At 38.3% G+C, this 20,518-nt stretch overlaps 1 protein-coding gene across 2 annotated transcripts in view; it reads right to left on the reverse strand.

Moving 5' to 3' along the window:
- Znf148 (zinc finger protein 148) overlaps positions 1-20,518 on the reverse strand; it is a 109,101-nt gene that overhangs the window by 67,903 nt on the left and 20,680 nt on the right. Inside the window, exons 2-3 of one of the 2 annotated variants that reach the window (XM_042669537.1) lie at positions 8,732-8,812; positions 1,562-1,696 (exon numbers count right to left, since the gene is read on the reverse strand). The gene's annotated coding sequence lies outside the window, so the exon portion shown is untranslated. Of the gene's footprint in view, positions 1-1,561; positions 1,697-5,319; positions 5,336-8,731; positions 8,813-20,518 lie in introns of those variants that run through there. The other variant, XM_042669543.1, reaches the window with a different exon arrangement.

A 20,518-nucleotide genomic window follows, 5' to 3' on the forward strand; every position in this document is an offset into this window, starting at 1 on the left:
GCTTGGGCAAAAAGTGAGACACTATTTGCACATTTTGGAAAACTAAAACTAACATCAAAAAGACTGAGGGTATGGCTCAAGTAGCAAAGCAACAACCTAGCAAGCACCAAGACCCTAAGTTCAAACTCTACACACAAACACACACACACACACACATACACACACACACACACACACACACACACAAACACACACACACACACACACACACAGCCAAATAGACTTTCTTACATATACTAGAAACAGACAATATCTAGTGGTTATTTTTAATATATTCCATATAGTAATAACCAACATACATTTTAGGACAGAATCGTGTTAGCTATTTAAACCAATATCACTTTATTTTCAAAATGGAAAGTAAATCTGACACAAACCTAGCATGACAAGCCAGATGACCGTCTCCTTAGAAAATGTTCTCTCCTTCCTACCTAATAATAAAAACTATGTAAGACACATGATTGCCTTCCATTTAATTAGTTATGGTCAGATGACAAAGTTCTAGACAATATGGTTACCATCTAGGGCAACAAGATAGGAAGACTACAAATACTCTCCAATGGCAGAAGAAACCATACTTAGCATGAGTGATGCCCTGGACTCAATCACTAGCACCAAAAAAAAAAAAAAAAAAAAAGAAAAGAAAAAGAAAAAGAAAAGCAGAGCAAGAATGACAGAGGAGGTGAGTCTGATCAAAGGATATTGTGTGCAAATACAGATGTTAAAATAAACTGCCCGTAACAACTGGAGAACAAACAAATAAAGAGTTGCACCTGGATCATAATAAAGCTAGAACCTCATACAACTGAGTGAGTTTGCATGCAGTTTTCAAACAAAGACAAGTATACCTTTATTAGCCTATATCAATAGCCAAGTCTAGATAACAATTAAATACTATATTTCAAATATAAATATTTCTGAATCGTCTGTAAGATTGCTTTTTATAATATAGGCAAATATAATATGTACAAATGTACAGTAGTTAATGTTTTAATCATATTCTTAAAATTATAAACACACTAACTTAGATTTCGTAGGTTTATTTTTTCCAGTATTAAAATAGTTTAAATGGAAATCCTGGGAAATGTAAGGACAAGAAGACAAATATGCATTCTGTTAAGAAACAAGTTTAAACAAGAAAATATGTCAGAGAATGATGAAGGGGGCTGACTCTGATCAAGATGTGTTATACACATAAAGTAACATATTAAACCAAAACCCCTTTATACAACTATTTGAAGAAATAGTTGTACGATAAGAATGTTTAAATATTACAAAAAAAGGAAACATCTCTTAAATTCACTTATGATTACTGAATATACACATTTTGTGTTAAACTGAAATGAAAATCTAAAACAGCATTATATCAATTTTGACTAGAAACTGTTTTGAGAAAAAAATCAAATCAAGTAAAAAATATTTTCTTTTGTAAGTAAAAATGGAAACAGAAACTATTAATTATACAAACCAAACATGGAAGTGCAACAGCAAAAACAAAATGTTTTCATATTAGAAAAAAATTTACTTACTTAGCATTAAGAAAAGTAAGTATTAAAATTACCTGAGCCTAGGGTAAAAATGAAGACTTCAAGGAAGGGAAAGCTGTAGAGTTGAGCAAGAAACCATGGTTGAGTTTCTACCTTTCATAGGCTTCGAAAACCTTTATACCACTTCAACCAATTATGACTTTCAGTTCCTACAATAAAGCACATATACAACAAACAAAACACATTAGAGGAGGGAAACGCTATACAATAGTATCTGCAAATGAACATTAATCCCAAGTGATCACTCTGTAAATTTAACATTTGTGTGAATAACAAGTACACTCATTTAATTTTTAGGTGGGATAGTGGGAAAAGTACAACAGTAGGAGAGAGTAAATAATTTAAAAAAAACAAAGAACAAAAACCAACCCCCCACCAAAAGAAAAACCAACCCCCAAACCCTGCCCTTTTAAGGAATACCTTGCCTAGACCTGGAGTCCAACAGCTTCAGAAAAATGAAGTATTACATGAATTCACAATTACAGAGACTAAAAGATTAGAGAATAGGGAAGATTAAGCAACCATTCAAAAACACTATTGTTATCTGCTTTGTGAAATCTACAAAGTTAAAAGAAGCCAACAAAATAACAAAGCCAATTATTAGTAGCACCCAAAGATATATAACTACTAATAATAGAAAAGATTACAGTTTAAAAATCACATTGAATATCAAAATATAAAACTTGACCAGGATGGGAAGGTGGCTCAGTGGTAGATCACTTGCCTTGCATGCTTGAGGCTCTGGGTTCGATTCCTCAGCACCACATAAGCAGAAAAAAAAAGCCGGAAGTGGCGCTGTGGCTCAAGTGGTAGAGTGCTAGCCTTGAGCTGAAGAGCTGAGGGACAGGCCCAAGCCCAGAGTTCAGGCTCCACGACGGGACCCAATAAATAAATAAATAAATAAATAGACCAACCAGGTGCTGGTGGCTCACACCAATAATCCTAACTCCTCAGGAAGCTGAAATCTGAGAATCATAGTTCAAAGCCAGCCTGCACAGAAAAGTCTGTGAGACTTTTGTCAGTCCTGGTGCTTCAACTCTGGGCCTGGGCGCTGTCCCTCAGTTCTTCTGCTCAAGGCGAGTGCTCTACCTCTTGAGCCACAGCACCATTTCTGGTTTTCTGGTGGTTAATTGGAGATAAGAGCCTCAGGTCTTTCCTGCTCAGGGTGTCTTTGAACTTCGATCCTCAGCTCTCAGCCTCCTGAGTAGCTAGGATTACAGGTGTAAGCCACCAGTACCTAGCTTTCTGTGAGATTTTTATCTCAAAGTGACTTAAAGTGGTAACGCACTATGCTTGAGCACAAAAACTCAAGACAGTACCCAGACTCTAAGTTCAAGCCCCAGGACTGGCATCCACAAAAATACCAAAAACTTAGCAGCCAAGCACCAGAGGCTCATGCCTAAGGACTAAGGAGGCTAGGATCTAATGATTGTGGTTCAAAGCTAACCTGGGCAGAAAAGTTCATGAGATTCTTATCTCCAATTAAACACCACAAGGAGCTAGAAGTGGTGTAGTGGCTCACGTGATAAGAGCCTTAGGTAAGAAAGCTCAGGGACAGAACCCAAGCATTGAGTTCAAGTCTCAGGACTGGCTGGCAACCCATACAAGCACCTCCCCTGTCCCCGCCCCCACACACACTTGGTCAGTAACATTATGTATAGGAAATGCTAGCTTAAAATAGAAATGATGATTTTTGTTTTTCCAAAAACAAAAATGACATAGCCAGGTATGGTGACTCACATCTGTAATACCAGCTACTTAGGAGGCAGAGATAGGAGGATCACTGTTTGAGAGGCAAACTCCAGCAAGAAGTTAGTAAGTTCAACCTCAAAGAACAAATCAAGCATAATATAATCCAGTTTTGTAGCTGTAATCCCAGCTACAAAGTAAGATACATATACATATACATACATATATATATATATATATATATATATATATATATATATACACATACACAGTGTGAGGCTAGCCTGAGCAAAAATACAGATTTATCCAAAAAATAACTAAAACCAAAAGGGATAGAGGGTGTGACTCAAACTAGAAAGTGTGAGGCCCTGATTTCTATCCTAGTACAGCCAAAACATAAAACAAAACCTAAACATAAAACACAACACTAAGAACAAAAACATAAAACACAACACTAACATCATGGGTTGTACGTAAGAATATCTCCCAGTAAGCATTTCTGAGTATCAAATTAAAGATTTTATGAGATTTCCTATCCTGAAGGCCTCAAAAAGATTCTCATCTATCAAGAACAGCTTGAGTGGCTGGGAAGTTGGCTCAGTGGTAGAGTGCTTGCCTTGCATGCATGAGGCCCTGGGTTCGAGTCCTCAGCACCACATAAGCAGAAAAAAGCCAGAAGTAATGCTGTGGCTCAAGTGGTAGAGCGCTAGCCTTGAGCTGAAGAGCTGAGGGACAGCGTCCAAGCCCATAACTGGCCAAAAAAAAAGAACAGCTTGAAGCCCGGCGGTACTAGTGGCTCATGCCTGTAATCCTAGCTACTCAAAAAGCTGAGATCTGAGGACTGGTTTGAAGCCAGCCCAGGTAGGAAAGTCTGTGAGACTAAGTCTCCAATAAACTACTCAAAAAGGCCAGAAGCAGTGCTATGGCTCAAGTGCTCAAGAGCACTTTCCTTGAGCAAAAGAAACTCAGGGACAGTGCCCAGGCCTAGAGCGAAAGTCCCAGGACTCCAAAACAAAAAACAACAATTAAAAAAGAAAAACAGGCCAGGCGCTGGTGTCTCACGCCTGTAATCCTAGCTACTGAGGAGGCTGAGATCTGAGGATTTCGGCTCAAAGCCAGCCCGTTCAACCGGGCAGGAGAAACCGTGAGACTCCTATCTCCAATAAACCACCGGAAAACCAGAAGTAGCGCTGTAGCTCAAGTGGTAGAGGGCTCGCCTTGAGCTGAAGAGCTGAGGGACAGCACCCAGGCCCAGAGTTCAAGCCCCATGACAGACAAAAAAAAACAAAAACAGAAAAAAAATAACAGTAGCTTGGCTCGTACTCATAATCCTATTTGTGAGTCTACAATTAGGAAAACCACAGTTCAAGGCCAGCTTTAGAAAAAGTTTGAGATTCCATCTCCATCTAAATTAAATGGCAGGCATTTGTATTGCTGGTAAGTAAAATCCCACTCCAGGACAACCTGGCAAAAGGCAAGACCCTATTAAAAAAACAATGAAAGCAATAAGGGCAGGGAATGTGACTGGTATGTAATGTGACAGGAAATGGTAAAGAGCCTGCCTGACAAGTGTAAGGGCCTGAGTTCAAATCCCAAAAATGCTACAGAGAGAAAGAAAGAGAGAGAGAGAGAGAGAGAGAGAGAGAGAGATTTTATATTCACTCTTTAAGCAAGCTTGGAGATTAAGTATCTTGTACTTTCAAATCCAATTATAATAGTGCAAAAACTACAATAGTCTTTCCCACCTAAAGCAAATCCCGTAGTAATTCCGTGTATATACTTTTGTTTTTGTGCCAGACCTGGGGCTTGAACTCAAGAGTTTGGGTTCTATCCCTGAACTTTTTTTCTCAAGGTCAGTACTCTTCCATTTGAGCCAGACCACCACTTCCTGCTTTTCTTTTTTTCTTTTTTTTGAGGGGTAGTTGAGATAAGAGTCTCATAGGCTTTCCTGCCTGTTGGCTTCAAATTGCAATCCTCAGATCTCTGCCTCCTGAGGTTTACGGGTATGAGTCACCAGCGCCCAACTCATATACGTACTTTGGAAAGTATAAAATTATTTTTAAGACAATATTTCAACACTTACTATATCCTTAAAAGTTCAATTTCTGATAGAGCTAATTACCCCTCAGTATCCTTCCATTTCAGAATTTTCCTGGATAGTAATTTGTTTGTTTTTCCAGACAAAATCTTGTCCAAAATAAAATGTGTGGCTTATTTCCAGCAAGACTGTAATGTACACAAGTCTTAGTATTCTGGGAAAAGGAAGAAATCACAATATTAATTGCATATTTAGTAAAATGCCATTTTTAATAATTACAAGAGATAACAAAAATGTGACCCATATTCAAGAAAAGTAGCAGTTTATACAAATTGTTTTGGAATATGCCCCATATATTAATTTTGGTAGATATTTCAAAACATCTATGTTATGTTAATAAAAAGACCATGTTTTAAATATTTTTAAACTATGAAAGCAATCAGTTTACAAATAGGGTACAAATAAAATTTTCAATAAAGGCAAAAAAATATGCAAAAGAACCAAATGGAAATTCTGAGTTAAAGAGTAAAGTAACTAAAATTAAGTTTATAAGAAAGACTCAACAGCTGGTTCAAGATAACATAGAAAAAAATCAGCAAGATTAAAGACACATCATAGGAATTGTCCAATTAAAAATTCAGAAAAAAAAAAGACTGAAGGAAAAATTTAATAAGAAACTCAAAGACAGGAAGGACAACACCCAGACTAAGGAAAAGAAAGTAAAACAAAACTTAACAAAATTCATGTCAAAGATTTTCCAACCTTTTTAAGAAAAATAAATTTACAGATCTATGAGGCTCAATGAAATTTCAGTAGGATAACTCCAAAGAGACTCATTCCTAAATACATTGTTAAACAACTGAAAGCAAACACAAGAGAAAAATCTTGAAAGCAGAAAGCAAAAAATGACTCAGCAGGTACAAGAAATGATTAGTAAGATTAATTGCTAACTCTCAATCACAAACAATGATGGTGGAATCATATATTCAAAGAGCTGGAAAAAAAGCAAAACTATTCTTAAAAATAAAAAAAATGAAGACAGTTAAAGGCTGAGAAATTTTGCTAATAGACTTAACTTGTATGAAATTCTAAAGGAAGTCCATCAAGCTGACAAAAAAAGACATGAGACTCAAATACACAGGAAAAAAATGAGAGTACCAGAAATAGTAAACATCTACAAAGCTATCAATGTATCTTTCCTACTTCTTCTCTTCTTTAAAAAATCTAAGATACCAAGCAGTGATCAAAATAGAGTTCTGCTGAATTTATAACATATATAATGAATATGGCAATAGCAACACCCAACCAGGGAGAGAACAAGGGGCCATTCTGGACAAAGTTCCTGTTTTACTGATACTAAGCAAACTGTTATAATGTAAACTATAACTTTATCACCAACTACAATGAAAATACCTTTTTAAATGCAGTTGAAAAATCACCAAACTAACTAAAACAGCACACTAAAAAATAATTAATACTAAAGGCAATAAAGAGACACAGGAAAAAAAAAAAAAAAAACCACTAAAGAGCTATGGAAGAAACAACGACTAACCAACTGTCCTCATTCCATTTATTAAGTGATACCTTTTTTTCTGAAGTTTTAAAAGCACATTTATCATTTACTAAATTTCTATAATCTCTTATTCAACTTTTTCAAGTACCATAGTTCACTGAATCTAAAATTACTTTTTACTAATTAAGATAAACAGTTACTTAAGTCTTACTAAGAAAAACAATGTTAAACAATGACAAATCAGAAATTTTTGTCATCCAAAGACATTATAATGTGGAGGAATATAGAGGTAAAGACCTTTAAAATTTACCCAGAATTCTCTACCCCACTCTACTATAGCCATGAAGTATAACATCACTACCATAGGAAACCAGAAAAAAATTCTTTATAAATTTACCTTCTCAAGGGTAAAACCAAAATCAAAAGATAAGCAAAGCTGAGCAATGATAATTTGCCTAACAAATGATAAGCAGCTCTGAATTCTTCCTAATACATTAATACAAAAGGGGCAAAATAAAAGAACAGATAAACAAATAGATTGCTGAAAAATATATAGCCAAAACAATAAAAAAAAAAGCTCAAATTCACTCATGAAAGATAAATCAACAAAAAACAGTGATCTATATAAAATGTTTGGCATTAGCTAGTACTGTCAAATGAAAATAAATGCACATTGTGATAAAACTACTGATAGTGGTTATACTTTTAAGATTTAAGCAATTTATCCACCACTCTATTTGATGTACATACTATTTGGCCCAATAATTTTTCCCTTAAGAATTTAAACTGTCAATGTATTTCAAAATATGTGTGATGATATCCCAAGAACATTCAAGGCGGGCACCAATAGCTCAAATCTCTTAATACTAGCTACTCAGAAAGCTGAGGTCTGAGGACTGTGGTTCAAAGCCAGCCTGGACAGGAAAGTCCATGAGACCCTTATTTCCAATTAACCACCAAAAAGCCAGAAGCAGAGCTGTGGCTCAAGTGGTAGAGTATCAGCTTTAAGCAAAAAACCTCAGGGACAGCACCCAAGCCCTAAGCTCTAGTACTGGAGCTCAAAAAAGAAAAAAAAAGAGAATATTCAATATGTGACCATGTATAATAGGAAAAAAAAACCTATATAAATCGGTGGCTAATCAAAGCAGTTATGGTACATTCAAATACTAGTACACTACTTAGAATGAAATGAGAAGGAATGATATGCAAGGAAAAGGAAATCTATTTAACTGAGAAAAGATAATAGACTTTATTCTCTATAACTAGTAACACTGATTCTTTTCAGTGTATATAGTAATACTATGCTATACATATGTCCATGAGCTATACAAATAGTATAAAAGCAAAAGGGATGGTCTGGTAAATGCAGAGTCCTACCCAACAGTTCTGAGTATGAGTGTTCACATGTAAGGACATGGGCAATCTGTTACACGAAATAAAGACTGGCTGGGCTCCGGTGGCTCACGCCTGTAATCCTTGCTACTAAAGAGGCTGAGATCTGGGCTGGGAAGATGGCTCAGTGGTAGAGCGCTTGCCTTTCATGCCTGAGGCCCTGGGTTCGATTCCTCAGCACCACATAAGCAAAAAGAAAAAAGCCAGAAGTGGTGCTGTGGCTCAAGTGGTAAAGCGCTAGCCTTGAGCTGAAGAGCTGAGGGACAGTGCCCAGGCTCAGAGTTTAGGCCCCTCGACCAGACCCAAAAAAAAAAAAAAAAAAGAGGCTGAGATCTGAGGATTGCAGTTCAAAGCCAGCCTGGGCAGGAAAGTTCGTGAAACTCTTATCTCCAATAAACCACTCAGAAGTAGCACTGTAGCTCAAGTGGTAGAGCCCTCGCCTTGAGCTAAGAACTGAGGGACAGCGACCAAGCCCAGAGTTTAAGACCCACGACTGACAAAAAAAAAGAAAGAAGGAAATAACAAAGACTGAGTAAAATAATGTTGAATTACCTCTATAAAATATGTCAGGCAAATGCCCATCCCGCCAGATTACTTAGTTGAAAGTTCGAAGCTGTTGATTCCTCCCCTGTCCTACAAAAGTAAAAGTACAGGTTATTTTCAAAAGAAGTTAAATTAGACACCATCTTCAAGTCAAGCAAAATTCTTTCCATAGTAGATATTGCTAAATTAGAAACAGAACTAATAATGACCCAACTCTAATGACCTTCCAGAGCTAAATATTATCAAAAAGCTAATACATATGATTTATCATTACATTTTCAAACTAGTAAAGCATTAAGATTTCTTTAATCAGGTGTAGGCTCATGCCTGTAATTCTAGTTCCTCAGGAGACAAGATCTGAGGATCATACTCCAAAGCCAGCTCAGGCAGGAAACTCTGTGAGACTTTTATCTCCAATTAAATACTAGAAAGCTAGAAATGGTGTTGTGGCTTAAGTGATAAGAGCACCAGTCCTGAGCAAAAAGCTAGGGATAGCACCCAGGACCTGAGTTCAAGCCCCAGGACCAGCACACACACACAACAACGTTTCTTTAAAGCCAGGACAATAACTCTGCCTTCCCAGCCCAACTCTGAATCATCTTAACTAGGAAGAAAAAGTACGTGTGCTTCATTTAAATCAAATGTTGGTGTCAGACATGGTGTCGTATGTCTGTATGGAGGCTAAGATTCGATGATCACTGCATTCGAGACTAACCCAGTCCACACAGTAAAGCCTGTCTCAAAAAATATTGAACTAAAAAGAATCATATACTGATGTTTTCAATGTAAATGCTCTCCATTATTAAAATTGTACTATTTCTTAATGAAATCCCTGAGTGACATTTCCCTTAAAAGTGTATGTAGTTTTCCCTGGATATGGAGGCACATATCTGTAATTCTAACATTCAGGAGGCTGAAGCAAGAGGATCACAAATTCAAAGCCAAACTAGGTTACAGAGTGAGTTTAAGGCCAAACTGAGCAACACCAGAAAACAATGTCTCAGGATAACCAAAATAAGAAAAACGTCATTTCTGAAAATACAAAAAATATTTAGAGTTTATAATTTTTGGGGGGGGGGGGGGGGGGGTCCAGTCGTGGGGCCTGAACTCTGGGCCTGGGCGCTGTCCCTCAGTTCTTCAGCTCAAGGCTAGCGCTCTACCACTTGAGCCACAGCGCCACTTCCAGCTTACTTCATTTTGCTTATGTGGTGCTGAGGAATCGAACCCAGGGCCTCCTGCATGCAAGGCAAATGCTCTACCACTGAGCCATCTTCCCAGCCCTAGAATTTATAATTTTAACAATTAGTATTTAATAATGCCATAATGGCATTATTAAATTAACAGCATGCTGTAGCCAACCTTTTAGCAAAAACTAATACAGAAAATTTTAATGCTCCCTGTAGGTATTACATTGACACTGGACACATCATTTTCTTCAACTGGGATAAATGTACAGGTATGAGATGAAGGTAATGAAAACCTAGAAGCTGAATTATCATAAACAAAGAGATGCCAAATACAAGTTTTTATTTACAAATAATGATAAGGCATTATAAGGGTTGAATAAGTATCCTACAAATCAAAGAAGCAGTAAGTCAGACACTGATGGCTTGTGCCTATAATCCTAACTACCCAGGAGGCTGAGATCTAAGGATAGCGGTTGGAAGCCAGCCAGGGCAAAAAAAAAATCCATGAGACTCTTATTGCCAATAAATTACTCAGAAAAAAACCCACAAGTGGTACTGTGGCTTAAGTGGTAGAGCACTAGCCTTGAACACAAAGAGGCTCAGAGGCAGCATGCAGGCCCAGAGTCAAGCCCCAGAACCCACCAAAAAAAAAAAAATGAGGAGAAGGGGAGAGGGAAGGTGGAAAAGAGGGAAGGAAGAAGGAAAGGAGGGAAGGAGGGAAGGAGGGAGAGGAAGGGAAGGAGGCATAGGAGGAAGAAGAGGAAGGAAAGAAGGAAAGAAGAAGGCCTGGCACCAGTGGCACAGGCCTGTAATCCTAGCTACTCAGGGAGGCTGAGATCTGAGGATTGCGGTTCAAAGCTAGCCCAGGCAAGAATGTCTGTGAGACTCTTATCTCCAATTAACCACCAGAAAACCAGAGGCACTGTGGCTCAAGTGATAGAGTTCTCAGCCTTGAGCTGAAGAGGTCAGGGATAGCACACAGGCCCAGAGTTCAAGCCCCATGACTGCCCCCCCCCCAAAGAAAAGGGAAAACATGCTAAATAGAATACAAAGTAATTACTCAAAGTCTTGTTTACAAACACTAATTTTTCAAGTATCTTACCCATCACAAACTTTCCTTTACCCATAATTGCCCTAAACCATATATCACATAGTCTGTTCCTGGAACCCTAATTCATTTACAATTCTCACAATTTCACTTTAAATCTATTACCTCCTCTCTTCTACTCTTCTCCACCAAGAATGAGAAGAATCTACTAAGATGGAAACTAAATCTCTGCAGATATAAAAACCTATAATGTTACAAGAACCACTACCCCATTCCCTATACTACAGCAGTTTAGATCTCTTCCTTTTCCTGACCAATTATCTCAATTTAGCACTTAAAGAATTTGATCACTCTTAGTAATTCTTTGATTAAAGATATTGCTAGCTAAATATCCCTTGATTATTATCACCTGTACCTTCACAAGTGATTAAGACTAAAAATACATTTTTTAAGAATATCATTCCAGCCAGTGGGTGGCTCACGCCTGTAAATCCTAGCTACTCAGGAGGCTGAGTAGCCAAGTCCAGGCAGGAAAGTCCATGAGACTCTTATCTCCAATTAACCACCAGAAAACCAGAAGTGGCGCTGTGGCTCAAGTGGTAGAGTGCTCACCCTGAGTTGAAGAGCTAAGGGACAGTGCCCAGAGTTCAAGCCCCACTACCGACCAAAACAAAAAAATCATTCCATTTACTATATTAACCAAGACATTTTGTAATCAGCCAATTAACAGTGAATGTTATTAGATATATAATACTATACATCTATTTTTCACAGTATGAATTTTTACATCTATTTAGGAATTAAAGCAGTGCAGTGTAGTGCAGTGGCTCATACCTTAATCCTAGCTTCTCAAGAGGCTGAGATTGGGAGAAATGAGCTTCAAAGACATTCTGAGTAAAGTTTGCAAGACCCCTTTCTCAACCAATAGCTGGGCACGGTAGCAAGTTCCTGTTATCCCAGCTAGGAGGCTGAGGTCAGGAAAGAGGTTACAGACCAGCCTGAACAAAAAAAGTTCACAACATCCCATCTCAACAAGAAGCTGAGCATAGTGCTAAATGCCTGTCATCTCAGCTACTCAAAGAGTAAAGTAGGAAGACTGAAGTTCAGACACAGGAACAGGCACAGGCAAAAAGGAGCTAGAGGCAAAGTTTAGAACACCTGCCAAGCAAATATGAAGCCCTGAGTTCAAATACCAATGTCTCTCTCTCTCACACACACACACACACACACACAAAACTATTTTCTACCAATACCAAGTTTTATTTGTCACAAAAGAAAACAAACTAGATATTTCATTAGTTCTGACAGACTAACAAAGTTCTAAGACCACTAACAGGTTGTCTGATTTGTTAAGACAGTACTTTTTATCACTAATTTAGTCAATACTTTTCTATCTGATATATATCTACAACACACTAAGAGATGCTTAAAATGCAAGGATCTCGGGGCTGGGAAGGTGGTAGAGTGCTTGCCTTGCACGCATGAGGCCCTGGGTTCGATTCCTCAGCACCACATAAGCAAAAAAAGCTGGAAATGGCACTGGAGCTCAAGTGGTAGAGCGCTAGCTTTGAGCTAAAGAGCACCCAGGCGCAGAGTTCAGGCCTCACAACCGACCACCCCACCCAAAAAAAAAAAAATGCAAGGGTCTCTGTCTAAAGAAGTTCACTATTTAGCAAGGATATAAGTATACACACAAGTGTTTGGGATAATAATGTACTAAATACAAAAACTTAAGTTTAAACAATTGATTGTTAAAAAAAAAAAAAGCAAAGTACAGAGAAATTAATCCTGCCTGTGGTTCTTCTTTAAAAGAAAAACTGACCTTTTAATGTTAATTACACACATTAAAATTGCAGAATGGCCGGGCACTGGTGGCTCTTGACTGTAATCCTAAACTACTCAGGAGGATGCAATCTGAGGATTGCAGTTTGAAGGTATTTTTATATTGAAGTATTATTCAACTTTCTTGCTTTCCAGCCTGGGCAGGAAAGTCTATGAGACTTATTTTCACTAAACTACCAAAAACTTAGAAGTAGAGCTGTAGCTCAAGTGGTGGAGTAATAGCCTTGAGCAAAAACGTTCTGGGACAGCAGCTATGCCCTGAGTTCAAGCCCTAGTACCTGTACCAAAGGGGTAATTAAAAAAAAAGGCAATGCAGAGGGAAATATTATGCTAAGGGAAATAAGCCAGTTGTAGAAAAACATATATTGTACAATTCTCATTTTTGAGATAGGGTCTTGTGTTTTGCCTGGGCTAGCCTGGACCATGATCCTCTCCATCTCTATTTTCTAAGAAACCGGAATAATGGGCATAAGCTACAACACATGGCTAATAAAAAAATCTTTTAACTACTGTTTTTCAAAAATACCATCAAAAAAGTGAAGATAACTAACAGAATGGGAGAAAAGTTATTTGTAAATAGACTTGATTTTAAAAAACTTAATATCTAGAATATACAAAGAACTCTTATAACCCAACAATAAGCAACTCAAAAAATGGGCAAATAAATTATGTTAATAGACATTTTAAAAATGTTATTATAAAGGTAATATACAAAGGAGTTACTGTCTCATAAATCAGGTAAAGAGTACATTTCATTTTGGACAATGTCATTCTGTTCTTTGCCCTCGCCTAGCTTTTCCCTCCCGTTCCACCCACAAGTTGAATAGACATTTTTTTTTGTTTTTGTTTGGTTTTTTTTTAATTTTTATTTTTTTTATTGTGAAAATACTGTACAGAGGGGTTACAATTACATGGGCAAGATAATGAGTACATTTCTTATCAAGCATTGTTGCCTCCTCCTTTGTTTGAATAGATATATTTCAAAAGAAAATTTACAAGTGGTCAAGCAACATGAAGAGATGTTCAACATCATTAGCCATCAGAGACATGGAAACCAAAACTGTATATCGATAGAAACTGCTACTACTATACTCTCAAATCTCAACAACACAGAAAATTTGTGACCATTGGTCACCAAGTAGGACAGAGTGATTTTCCCTAACAACCTATCAATTCTTTAAATTCTGCAGCAGATACCAGCTGGGAGTCCTATAATTCAATCCTGACACTATCTATCTGGAGCTCAACTGTTTTGACTCCAACTTCAAATGCCAATTCCATGCCCCTAGTTGTTTTACTTATGCTTCTGATCAACTTGCTATATAAACCTAAGTTCCTACATCTTCCTCCTCAGTACAGAGGAGCTGCTCAAAGAACTTAGGAAAACATTTATTTACAGTTACTGGTTAGTGGAAATAATTATCATAAACATTCATAATAGCATTATTCACAATAGCCAAAAAGTAGCATGGAGCCAACTATTGGTCACCTAATGAATAGACAAAGTGTGGTAGTTCATATAACAAACCATTACAGAGCAATTAAAAATAATCTAACCTTCCTGAGGCCCTATGTTAGTTCAACCTTAGCAATCTCTCTTTCTCTCTCAATCTCTGTCACACACTCACACACACACACACACTAATAGTAATAACTGACACATGCTACATCATGTAATATTATTCTAAATAGAAGAAGCCAGACACAGAAGGCCATCTACTTTATAACCCCATTCATATGCCATGTCTGGAATAGACAAGTTCTTAGAAAGAAAGATGGGTAATTTCCAGATGCTGGATTTAAAAAAAAAGGAATAGGGGCTAGGAAGGTGGCTCAGTAGTAGAGTGCTTGCCTCGCATGCATGAGGCCCTGGGTTTCATTCCTCAGCACCACATAAGCAAAAAAAGCCAGAAGTGGTGCTGTGGTTCCAGTGGTAGAGCTCTAGCCTTGAGCTGAAGAGCTGAGGGACAGCGCCTAGGCCTAGAGTTCAGACCCCATGACTGACCAAAAAAAAAAAGAGGAGGGAGAGTAATTGTCAATGAAGCATATTTGTTTGGGTGATAAAAGTATCCTACAATTCATTATAACTGATGGCTACACAACTAGGTAAATACACTAAAAAACACTTTATGGTACATCTTAATGCATAAATTGAATGATAAATAAGGAAAACTAGTTGATGCCTATAATTTGCTTTAAAATAATATGGAAGATCCACATAAATTATGGAAAGATATCTCATGGCATTCATATGGTATTTATATTATATACACTATACATGATCTATATAGTAAATCATACACATACATACAACACATTTTTTGTGTGTTGTACCCATTCTAGGGCTTGAACTTGGGGCCTGGATGCTGTCCCTGAGCTTTTTTTGCTCAATGCTATAACTCTACCACTTTGAGCCACAGCTCCACTTCCAGTTTTCAGGTGGTTAATTAGATATGATTCTCATGAAGTTTCTTGCCTGGGCTGGTTTTAAATTGTAATCCTCAGATCTCAGCCATCTGAGTAACTAAGATTACAGAGATGAGCCACTAATGCCTTTTATAATAAACCATTCCAAGTTGAACTATACATAAGCTTGCCAATTTCAATCAAGCGCAGACATAAACAAGATTATCCTACAATTTATAGGAAAAAGCAAGAGAACCAGAAGAGCTAGAACAATTTTGACAAACAGGTAGGAGAAAGCACTCTGCCCCTTTAAGACTATGTAGGGATGGGAGGGAAAAACTGGAAAGAGAAATAAAGAGGTGACATTGTCCAAAAAGAAATGAACTCTACCTGACTTATGTAGCTGTAACCCATCTATATGTCACCTTTATAATAATAAAAAATAATTTTAAAAATAAGACTTACTATGAACTACAGTAATCAAAGTTAAGTATGATCATAGAAGAAATCATAAAACACGTATATCAATGAAATAGGAGAGTCCAAACAGACCAACACAAATAGGTTCAACTGATATTTATCAAAGGAACAATAACTATTCAACTGAGGAAGGGCAGTGTTTCAACACGGTGCTGAACATCCACAGGCAAAAAGTGCACAAAGAAAAGACTTCACTAGGGGCTGGGAAGGTGGCTCAGTGGTAGAGTGCTTGCCTTGCATGCCTGAGGCTTTGGGTTCGATTCCTCAGCACCACATAAGCAAAAAGAAAAAAGCCGGAAGTGGCGCTGTGGCTCAAGTGGTAGAGCGCTAGCCTTGAGCTAAAGAGCTGAGGGACAGCGCCCAGGCCCAGAGTTCAGGCCCCACGACTGGACCCAAAAAAAGAAAAGAAAAGAAAAGACTTCACTACTCACAATCATAATAATCACAAATTAATTCAAACAAATTATGAATTTAAAAAGGTACAAATACAAAACTATAGAACTTGTAGACACAGAAGTCATCCTTGAAGCAAAGGGTATTAGATTTGGCACCAAAAGCAGGCTACATAAAAGAAACTGAAGTTAAAATTAAAAATATTTCTCTGCAAAAGAATTTGTTATGAGCTGGGAAGGTGGCTCAGTGGTAGAGTGCTTGCCTCACATGCATGAGGCCCTGGGTTCCATTCCCCAGTACCACATAAGCAGAAAAAGCAGGAAGTGGCACAAGGCTCTAGTGGTAGTGCTCTAGCCTTGAGTGAAGAGCTAAGGGACAGAGCCCAGGCCCAGAGTTCAGGCCCCACGATCAGAAAAAAAAAGATAAATAAAAAATAAAAAGAATTTGTTATAGTAAAAGATGAGCTGGGCACTAGTGACTCATGGCTGTAATCCTGGCTACTCAGGAGGCTGAGATCTGAAGATCATGGTTCAAAGCCAGCCCAGGCAAGAGCCCTTGAAGAGTGTTATCTCTAACTAATCACAGAAAAAGCCAGAAGTGGCACTGTGGATCAAGTGATAGAGTGCTAGCCTTGAGCAAAAGGAGCTCAGAGACAGTGCCCAGGCACACAGCAAGACCCAGTACTGGCAAAAAAAAAAAAGATGAAAGATGAACAGTCTACACTACTTAAGAGGCTGAGATCTGACTATCCTAGTTCAAAGACATTCATTGAGACAATCATTGAGACTATTATCTCCAAATAGTGAACAAAAAGCTGGAACTGGTGGTTTGGCTCAAATAAGCCAAAAAACAGAGCAAGAGAGTAAAGCCTTAAGGCTTAAGTTCAAGTCCCAGTAATAGCACCAAAAACAAAAACAAAACAGAAGCCAGAGGTGTGGCTTGTGATAGAGTGCTTGCCTAACAAGGACAAGGCCCTGAGTTCAATCCCCCCGGAATTTAACTTATTAGTAAATGATTGATTCTGGTTAGAAAATGGGCACAAAAGACACAAACATTTCACCAAAACTGAAATCTGGGTAGCAAGTACATAAAAAAAGGTTTAGTGTGACCAGCCATCAGAGAAATGCAAATTAAAACTAGAATATCCCATCTGAAATTTATATTTAACAAAACCAGTCTCATATACTACTGATATCCATGTAAAACAATAGAGTCATTCTGCAAAACAGTCTAAAAATTACTTTCCTCCCCCAAGGACCTCATATCAGGCTAGCACTCTACCACTGAGCTACAATCCTGCCAATGTGGATAAGTTTCTTAAGTGACTAAATATGTATTTCCCCTACAGCCCCACAATCTCACCCTCAGAAAAATGAAATGTTTGCTTATACAAAATCTTGCACACAAATGCTTATCATCCCTTTATTTTTGTTGGTCATGGGGCTTGAACTCTGAGCTTGGGCGCTATCCCTGCACTCTTCAGCTCAAGGTGAGTGCTCTACTTCCAGTTTTCTAGTGGTTTATTGGAGATAAGAGTCTCACGACTTTACTGCCCGGAGTTAGGTTTGAACTATGATCCTCAGACCTGCCTCCTGAGTAGGTAGGATTACAGGCCTGAGCCACCAGTGCCCAGCTTCACCCCTTTATTTTTAATAGCAAAATATCAGAATTTATCCAAAGTCCTTCAATAGTTGAATGGCTAAACTAAATCTAATATATCATTCTGAAAACAACAAACCTCTAGAGTTAGTTGCAAGAGGACAGGAGAGATGAAGATAAGAGAGATTTCTTTTGTGGTGATCTAACACCTCTCTATCACCATTGCCATAGTTATCGTAAATTTATAGAGGAGATAAAACTACACACACAAATGAGTATAGGGCTAAGAGAATGTTAACTGTGAATTTTAGTGTAGTTAACAGTAATAGAGCAATGCTAATTTCCTGGCTTTGATGTATAAGAACAACTTTATTAATAGTCTGGATAAAAGATACACAGCACTCTATACTAATCTTGTCCCTTCCTGGGAATCTGTAATTTTTTTTAAAAATAAAGTAATGTGGGTTGTGAGGGTCTTTTATTTTCTTTTCTCCCCGTCCCCCTTTTGTTTTCTTTCATTTTAGTTCAAAGTATCTCTGTATCCAAACTGGCCTCAAACTTGCTATATAGCCCAAATTGGCCTTAAACTCAGAATCCTCCTGCATAGACTCCTCAGTCCTAGGATTATAGGTATGTGCCATCACACACAGGTTCAAAAATAAAAGTTTCTTTAAAACTAGAATGAGAGGGGAGCCGGTCACCGGTGGCTCACGCCTGTAAACCTAGCTACTCAGGAGGCTGAGATCTGAGGATCACAGTTCAAAGCCAGCCCGGGCAGGAAAAGTCCGTGAGACTCTTATCTCCAAAACCACTAGAAAACCAGGAGTGGTGCTGTGGCTCAAGCAGTAGAGCACTCGCCTTGTTCTGAAGAGCTGAGGGACTGCGCCCAAGCCCAGAGTTCAAGCCCCACAACCAACAAAAAGAAAAAAAAAAAATAGAATGAGGGGAGAGTTGAGGCAGACATCACTGACCAATAATAGCTGCTGAAGCTAGGTCATCAAAGTTCTATTATGTTACTATAAATTTTTCATAATAAAATGCTAATAAAAATATCAACAGCTGGGCTGGTAATGTGGCTTCATGGTGGAGTGTTTGACTAGCATGCATGAAGCCCTGGGTTTGATTCCTCAGTTTCACATACACAGAAAAAGCCAACAGTGGTGCTTTGGCTCAAGTGGTAAGAGTGCTAGTTAGCCTTGAGCAAAAGCAGCTCAGGGACAGTGCTCAGACCCTGAGTTAAAGCCCCAGGACTGGCAATACAAAAAAAAAAAATCATACATCTATTTACATATATTATACATTTGGGGACACACACACACACAGTTTCTTTTTTTTTTTGGAGGGGTTAGTCCTGGGGCTTAAACTCAGGGCCTGAGAACTATCTCTTAACTTTATCCTCAAGGCTGGTGCTGTCACTTGACCCACAGCTCCACCTCTGGCTTTTTGGTAGTTAATTGGAGGTAAAAATCTCATGAATTTGGAAGTGGTGCTATGGCTCAAGTGGTAGAGCACGGGTCTGAGCTGAAGAGCTGAGGGACAGTGCCCAGACCCAGAGTTCAAGCCCCACGACCAACCAAAAAAAAAAAAAAAAAAAAAGAATCTCATGAATTTTTCTGCCTGGGCTGGCTTTAAACCACAATCCTCAGATCTCAGCCTCCTAAATTACTAGGATTATAGGTATGAGTCACCAGCACTGGCTTTGGTGATTTTATTTTTTTGCTAACATACTTTTTCATTCTATAAAAATCTTTCTTTTTTTTTTTTTTTTTTTGGTCAGTCATGGGGCCTAAACTCTGGGCCTGTGCACTGTCCCTCAGCTCTTCAGCTGAAGGTGAGCACTCTAACTCTTGAGCCACAGCACCACTTCTGGCTTTTTCTGCTTCTGTGGTGCTGAGGAATCAAACCCAGGGCCTCATGCATGCAAGGCAAGCACTATACCACTGAGCCACCTTCCCAGCCCCCCCTTTTTTTTTTCTTTAAATGCTAGTCCTAAGGCTTGAAATCTGGGCCTGGGCTCTGTCTCTGCGCTTTTTTTACTCAAGGCTAGTGCTCTACCGCTTGAGCCACAGCTCTACTTCCAGCACTGTGTGGTGAATTGGAGATACGAGTCTCATGGACTTCCTATCATGGCTCGCTTTGAACCTCTATCCTCAGACCTCAGCCTCCTGAGTAGCTAGAGTTACAGGCATTAGCCATCAGTACCTGGTTTCCAAAACCTTTTTCTAAAATTAACCAAACAGACCTTGCTAGTATAATTCTAAAATCAGCATAGATCAGTCACCATGACAGTAATCCTCATACAACAGAACAAATGTACATGGTCAAGATGTTTTAACAATTTTCACTTGGGTTTGCATTAGGAATTTTGCTTAAGCCAGGCATAGTGCCACATACCTCCCAGCTACTAAGGAGGCTGAGGCAAGGGGATCACCTGAACTCAGGAGTAGGGAGAAAGGGGGGGAGGGGGGGGGGGAAGGAAGATGGAGAAGGAGGGAGGGAGGATAAAAAAAGGAAAAAGAAAGTTGAAAAATGAAAGAACAAAAAACACAAAAGGAAAGAAAGGAAGAAGGAAGAAAAAGAGAGAAAGCCTCCTTGCTACAATTAACTTTAAACTTTCTTGGCTTAAAATTGCATGTAACATATTTCAATTTTTCAAATATTTTATTAAAAAGCTGGATGTGCTAGCACACATTTGTCATCCTACCAACAGAGAAAGTGTAAACAGAAGAATGTAAGTCCAAGGTGGCTGCGGTAAAAATCAAGACCTTATTAAAAAACAGGAGTGGAAGTATGGTTCAAGTGGTAGAGTACCTGCACAGCAAGTACAAGGCCCTAAATTCA

The sequence above is a fragment of the Dipodomys spectabilis genome, unplaced genomic scaffold, assembly GCF_019054845.1.
Source record: "Dipodomys spectabilis isolate Male_0828 unplaced genomic scaffold, ASM1905484v1 ptg000017l, whole genome shotgun sequence".
Taxonomy (NCBI): domain Eukaryota; kingdom Metazoa; phylum Chordata; class Mammalia; order Rodentia; family Heteromyidae; genus Dipodomys; species Dipodomys spectabilis.